The following is a 7,323-nucleotide window of genomic DNA, read 5'->3' on the forward strand; positions in this document are numbered from 1 at the left end:
CAAACAGTGCAACTAAAGACACGAAAGAGGACTTCCAGAACTGCTTCAGAAAAGTAGCAAGAATACATGGGATAAATGTGTTCGAAGTGAGGGGAGTATTTTGAGGGGGATTAATGGCAATGTGTCTTTTACTGTAATAAATTTTTTAATTTAAATATTTAGCATATTGTTTGATCACTCCATGTACGTGTCTTTGTGTGGATATATGTTTTCATTTCTCTTGAGGAAATATCCAGGCATGGCAGTGCTGGTTCATTAAGTACGTGTTATCATCTCTATTTTACAGATGAAAGATTGAAGCTCAGAGAGGTTAAGCAGCTTGTCTGACTTCACACAGCTTGGAAGAAATTCAAAGCCAAGTCTGACCTCTGTGCCAGGTGGTCCCCTATAGGAGACAGATATTTTCTTGAGTTGAAAGTACCTCCCTAGTTGGGAGGTACACTGTACACTGTAGTGATATGTACATGAGCTGAATTCAGCTGTGTTCAGGCTGGAGCTTACATCAGTAGACACAATGAACACAGCATGTGTTCAGGGACACAGGGCACCCTGGAAGGGCAGCTCAGCAGATGACTTCTGGAAGCCTATGCAACAGGGCTGTAGAGTTTTTGTTTCATTTTGCAAAGGTGGTGTTTGCCAGGTTTCTCCACTGTAAAGTTTCCATTTTCCCTTTGTAATTAGTAATTTGAGAGGAGAGACTTTAAGAGTAAATATGTTATTTCCATCAAGCTCTCACCCACAGGTCTGACTATCCATTGTCAATTTCCTAACTTTTATATTTGTTAATTGGCATTCTTCCATTAAGGAGAACTTTCTCGGGCCAGCCGAGTGGCTCAGTTGGTTAAGAGCTCACTCGAGTTTGAGCTCTGAGCAACAGCGGCTCGATTCCCAGCCTGAGCCGATCAGCCGCTGAGCTGCCAACAGGTAGCAGGATGGCTCAGCTTAAAAAAAAACAAAAAACAAAAAAACAAGGAGAGCTTTCTCCACTCCTCATTCATATCAGTATGCCTCATGGATTATCTTATTATGTGAGCTACCACTATCGTTTTAATGCTCACCGTACCTCAGATTTGGCCAGCAGCAGTCTCCTTAAGCTGACTCTTGTGTCCTTTTAACACGCCCCATGATTTTCAGAGCTCTTCCTTATTCTGTGGTGTACGATGTTCCAGGCTCTTGTATTTCTGCAGCAGCCCTGGTCTCTTTCAGTGGAGAATGGCATTGAGAAACCAAGATTTGTTGGGCCAGCCAAGTGGCTCAGTTGGTTAAGAGCTCGCTCAAGAGTGTGAGCTCTGAGCAACAGAGGTTCGATGGATGCCCAGCCCAAGCTGAGCTGCCGCTGAGCTGCCAACAGGTGGCAGGACGGCTCAGCTAAAAAAACAAAACAAACAAACAAAAAAACCAAGATTGGGGCGCTAGAGGCACTCCTTATCACTGGGATGTGCCCTGGCTTTTAGGCCCCTGAAGCTACAGGATTTTATGGCAGCAGGTTAGGTGAAAGGCAGGGTCATGAGACAGGACTTGTATGAGAGGGCTCAGCAAAATCAGGTGATGACCAAAGAGAACCTAGAGGAAATGGCAGGTTCACTTGGTGGGGGAACCCAGGCCAGGCCGACCAGGCAGTACAGTTTCTCTGTTGAGAAATATCTCTACAAATTTCACAAATTTATATACGTCCTGGGTGGGGGTGACATCCTCCAGCTCTTCTTGCTTTGGTGTGAATTACTTCCAGGGCAGAGGACCTGACAGGCTGGTTCTCAAGGATGATGGTGGAGGGTCAGGAAGACTGCGGTCAGGTGTGGCAGGGGAAGGTTGGTCTCATGGGCTCCAGAGGGTAGACTGTCTCCCATAGCAACAGAAAACTGCATGGATTTCTTCTGGCACAGATCCTGTGCTGTGTGCAAGGCTGACCAGCCAGCTGGCTCACGAAGCCTGATCACTAGAGGGAACTTCAGGAATCAGAAGTGGTGACTCATTACATGGGGCCACAGTCTCAGCGTTGATTTCTCTGCGAATAGCTGTACCTTTGGTCATGTTTGGGTACCCTTCATTCTGAAGGGCCTGCTGGCTCTGCAGTCTCCTGGGGCAGGAGCAGTGCTGGGCCTCATGTGGGCAGCAGATGGAGGCAAGTGCTATCTGTTTCCAGTGGTTTCACATGCCTTACCCTGCTAGTGTCCACCACAGTTCTGGGACAGCATGCCTTCCAGACAAGGATGCTGAGGACAGCCAGGCTGAAAACAGGAGTCACCAGTCTCTGCCAACTCTTGTTCTTGGTGCAGCCTGGCTAGTCCCCTGGCATGGCCACAGCAGGGCAGCCGCTGTTTGAAGGCACAGGGAGTCCCAGTCTCTGAGACTAACCTGAGCAGTCTGGAGGGCCGAGGGGTCAGTGGCCTTGCTCCCTCACAGGATACTGAACCCTGCCCCACTCAGCTTTAGCCAGGCTGTCCTGTGATAAAGAAAGGATGCTAGCCTTGTAGCTTGACTTGTAGGAACCAGCTGGGGAAGGTGCTACATCACACTGGGTTGAGGGGTAGGATGAGCCATAGGATGAAAATGACTAACTCTTCACTTGTCTCTGCTGTTATCAATCCCTTGACACTGTACCCAGGGGGCGGGTTCAGGGCCCTACAAACCAGTCTAGATAGGGCTGGGAGGGCTTGGAGTGAAGGAAGCCAGTGGTTTCAAGAGAGGTAAGGCTAATCCTAGAGGGGAGAACCCCAGGTGCTAGGAGGAGCAGATGGAGGGGCAAGTCAGGGAGTGGTGACCTGGGGCCTTAGGCCTTAGGCAACCAGGGAGAAGCTCCGGGACCTGGCACTAGGGAGGGACCCTCGAGACTTCAGGGCACTAGGGAAGGCCAGATGGACTCCCTTCAGGGCTGCTCCACTAAGTGTCCTTGGGGCCTGGTGAAAGCCACCCAACTTTACTTTGCTACTTTGTCCTCATATGCAAATAAGAATAATAATTCTGCTGGCATACTTCTCAGGATGTTTGTGAAAAAAATAATAAAAGACAGTAAGTTAAATAGAGGGGAGAAGAGACAGAGAGAGAAAGAAAAAGAGGAACAGGAAGAGAATGAGACAATATAAACAGGAAAAGAAGAAGAAACAGAGAGTCTCCTTTTGTTGTTAGGACACAGAAGCCACTGTGAAAAGGGACCATTAGGGAGTGCTGCATAGTGAGACCACTGGTTGGGGTGGTGGTGGGGGAGGGGGGGCAAGCAAAAAGACAATTTCTAGAAAAACAGATGGTTAACAATTTGATGTTTTAAAAGTATATCTTTTATTATAAAGTCTCAGAATGCACTAATTTAGATGGCCCATATGATTTAAGCATCTTGTGTAATTTTCCACAATAGGAAGATCTCCCCTAACAGTAATCCATAATATTCCTTTTGCATTGTATGATGAAGGTGAGCAAAATTAGTTAACGTTGGGACAAGCACTAAGGGAAGGTAAAAGGGATAGTCATTCCCGTATGAGTTTCACTTCTCAGATTTAAGTTAGCATTGTTATTTCATGTGGTCATTCTCATTTTGTCTCAAACACGAAGGTCAAAAAGCAATCTCTCTTTCTGTTGCATTCCCCAGTAGCTAAGAAGCTGTCATTAACTCTATGTCCATTTTAGGAACATCTTTCATTAAAAAAATTAGAATAAAATTAAAAATTTAAGTATACATACCAAATATTCTTATTTATGTTTGTAAGTATAAGGGAAAATAAAGTGAAACTACTTAAGCTGTGTAAGTTAAAAAAGCAGTATACAGAATTGCACATAATGATCACAACTACCTAAAAACTACCTAAAAACTTATCCAAAAATAAAACACCAGCACAAAGATCTATGCATAGAGAAAAGATTGGATGGAAAGTTACAGAAGGAATGAGAGGTTTTTTCCTTGTGTTTTCCAAATTTTCTATTTTTTTTATTTTTTATTTTTTAGAAAGGCAAACTGCCACAGGCAGCGTTTCATTTGGATGTGTCTGGAGTCTTGGAAGCTTAACTACCCTATGTTCTCCTACAAATGGACCTTGAGAGCTTGTTTGGAGGTTTTAGCAGGGGAGCGCAGCTACTCGTATACCCTTGACCGAAGAATGGTCCTCTCCTCTATCGGGGAAGGTTGTCCTCTTCAACCAAGCACGCAGCTTCGGGAGGGATGCACATGGAGCAGTGAGGGAGGAAGGGGACACCCGCCTAGCCAGCCAGATCACCTGAATCAACCTGGCGATGAATGGGGTGACAGATGTCGCAGCCAGATCGCCCTCACATCCAAAATTTTCTATTGTTAATATGGATAACATAATGTAAAATATGTAACAAAAATAATTTTAAAGAAATATATGTACTAGCACCTGATAAACAGAAGAATTAGAGATGATCAAGATCATAGAAAATTTGGGCAGCTGAGTGGCTCAGTTGGTTAGAGCGCATGCTCTGAACAACAAGGTTGTGGGTTTGGGCCGGCTGAGTGGCTCAGTTGGTTAAGAGCTTGCTCAAGAGTCTGAGCTCTGAGCAACAGAGGTTCGATGCCCGGCCCGAGCTGAGCTGTCGCTGAGCTTCCAACAGGTGGCAGGATGGCTCAGCTAAAAAAAAAAAAAAAAAGAAATTCCGAGATCATTCATTTGTAATCATGTATATGAAAATAGCCAAGATGTCAGAGATTTAATATCTAAGCAAGTGTAAAAGGGATATGAATAAAAAAATAGAGAATATTATTAATATACATGTGGGGTGTTTCTAAGGAACCAGTAGTGAATGAAGTCCCCAGGTGTGGTAGGTGAGGGAAGGAGTGAGCAAAGGTATGAGGAAAAGTCCATCTCTAGATTACTTAGTAAACAATTGTTGAATTCCTGCTATGTGGATTAGGTCAGGAACTGTGGACAATGAGGTAGAAGATAGATTTAAATCCCACTCTCAAGAAAACATACTGAGATCATCCTTTCTGTGGCACACTTGGCTTAGAATGTTAGAACCCAAAGGGATCTTAAAGACCTTGATTTTATGCATGCATAATCTTAAAAGTACTCCACTTTTTAAACAAGTGGGAGCAAAGTGATTTTTTATTTAGCTCTGTATTTTTGAGGTCCTTCCAACGACCTTCTTTGTATTGGCTGTATGATTCTCTGCAAAGCAGAGGAACCATTTACTCATCAGCTCAGTCTGATAGCCAAACAGGTTGTTGTCAGGCTTTTACTATGACAAACACCTGCCAACGAACATCTTTGTTCCTGAGCCTTTGACACCTCTGCTAATGGGTCTGTAATAAAAATTTCAGGAAGGAGACCCAGATATTTTGACATTACATTCTCCCTCAGTCTCTGCCTTACAGATGCCAACTCTAGCTCCGCTGATCAGCTAAGGCCCCTGACTTGGGGCAGCTGCTTACCTAGAGGCCTGGTGGGTGCCGCTCCCACCTCTCTTATTTCAACTGCTGGACTGGAAATGTGGTCTGCAATCGGAAGGTAGGGGGTGGGATCCATAATGTACTGAGAAACCAAGTAGACGTAGAATGACGGAAAGAACGATACTGTAAGTTGTAAAGGGGTATTTTAGGAAAGGAAATCTGGGGAGGGAAAGGTGCTTTTTGGATTAGAGAAGCATGGGGTGAAAACATCGAATGCAGGTTAGTCACATCCCACAGTGCCTCCAACGCCAGCACGATGAATCTGTATAATCTGTGGGTGATGGGGGTGGGGAGCGAAGGAAGGATTCAGCGAGAGATTCGGGTTTTAAACTCTGCCTCTAGGGGGTGCGTGTCACTCCCTGTCTGGGCAAAAGTCTCCTTATCAGCTTTCAGCTTGAATGATAACTAAACACAGACCCCTGTACAACTTAGTCGATCTCCAGGGGGGTGGTTTACGGTTAGGTGACAGACAACGATAATTTCTAAGTTCTTTAGAAAAAAAAACGAGACTCCAAAATTAAGAGGCCTACAAACAACTTGCCATGGACCCGAAGTCGGCCGCATCTTCTCCTACCGGCTCGGGGATAGGCCTGAAGCGCACGCGATGACCCTCCTGAGGATTTGCTTTGAAGTTGCGGCCCCAACGACTCCCGCAGACGCTGGAGGACCGAGGTTCGTGTACGTAAGCGTGCCCGTACCCGCCCCGCTGCGGGAGAGGCTGCCGGGAGCCAGAGGCGGGGCCAAGCCCGGCTGGAAATTCCAGTGCGCAGAGCTGCAGAGGGCAACAGGCGTGCGTGGGCGCAGCCGGACACTGAGTAGGCGCGTGCACGCTCCCCGCGGCCTCCGTCCGGTGCTCCGAATTGGGTGCGCGCCCGCGCGGGTTGCTCCGGGCGCGAGGAGAGTTGAGCGCGCACGGGCGAGCCGGCCGTGACGTGCGCCGCTCTACGCCCTACGTCACGGTCCTTGTGTAGTGGCGGCCGGGCTTCCCTCAGCGTCGGCGCCTGACGAGGGTGGTGCGGCCGCTCGTTGCGGCGTTCGGGGGTCCTGCGGCTCGCACGGCGACGACGAGGACCACGACCTGGAGGCCCGGCACCCTTAGCCGAAGAGTCGCCACTCCAGCCCTTGCTCCGGCCTCTGGCAGCGCCCAGCCCGCGGCTTCCTCCTTTCCTGCCCAGCTTCCCGCGGGCCTCGGGGCCGCGGCCGAAAGAAGCACCGAGGGGCGCCGAGTGGCCCCCGTCTCCCGCGACGGCCCGCGCGACCGCCACCCGGCCCGGGCTCCATGTGAAGGAGGGACTGGCCTGGCTCCCCGGCCAGCACCCGACTCCTCGCGCGCCCCTCCGGCCCCCGGGGGCCCACGGCCTCCCCCGACCGGGGGGCGCGGTGACAGGCCGCGCGGGGCGGAGGGGCGGGCTAGGAGGCCAGCGCAGGCCCGGGCCTGCGGCTCCCTTCTTACGTCCCCGCCGAGTGGCCGGTAAGTTCGTGTGTGTGTTCGTGTTCGTGTTCGCGTGCGCGCGCGGGGAAGGGGCCGCAGCCGGCCTGTGCGTGCTCCTGGGACAGGGATTTCGCTTACTGGTGGTCCGCACCGGTGAGCGGATGTCGTGCTCCTGGGACAGGGATTTCGCTTACTGGTGGTCCTGCACCGGTGAGCGGATGTCGGACCTCCTGCCCAGGTCTGAGCAAAGTAGACTGCTGGGCTTTGTAAGTGTCAGACACGTACTCCGCAGGGATTTTGGAAGATTATAACTGGACCCTGGGAGAAGCCGAAATGTTACATGCAGTAAGCGAACAAGTGCTTGTCTGCACTGCCACAGTGTGGTACCGTATTTGCCGGCGTATAAGACGACTCGGCGTATAAGACGACCCCCTAACATTTCCACTCAAAATACAGAGTTTGTTATATGGTCGGCTGTGTGCGATTTTGCGAG

General features: G+C 49.2%; 1 protein-coding gene across 5 annotated transcripts in view; it reads left to right on the forward strand.

Moving 5' to 3' along the window:
• Positions 1-4,585: 4,585 nt before the first annotated feature.
• MAP3K2 (mitogen-activated protein kinase kinase kinase 2) overlaps positions 4,586-7,323 on the forward strand; it is a 100,798-nt gene continuing 98,060 nt past the window's right edge. For all 5 annotated transcript variants that reach the window (XM_019624563.1, XM_019624564.1, XM_019624561.1 and 2 more), the window contains exon 1: positions 4,586-6,869. The gene's annotated coding sequence lies outside the window, so the exon portion shown is untranslated. The remainder of the gene's footprint in view (positions 6,870-7,323) is intronic.

Source organism: Hipposideros armiger, unplaced genomic scaffold (assembly GCF_001890085.2).
Source record: "Hipposideros armiger isolate ML-2016 unplaced genomic scaffold, ASM189008v1 scaffold_592, whole genome shotgun sequence".
Classification (NCBI taxonomy): Eukaryota; Metazoa; Chordata; class Mammalia; order Chiroptera; family Hipposideridae; genus Hipposideros; species Hipposideros armiger.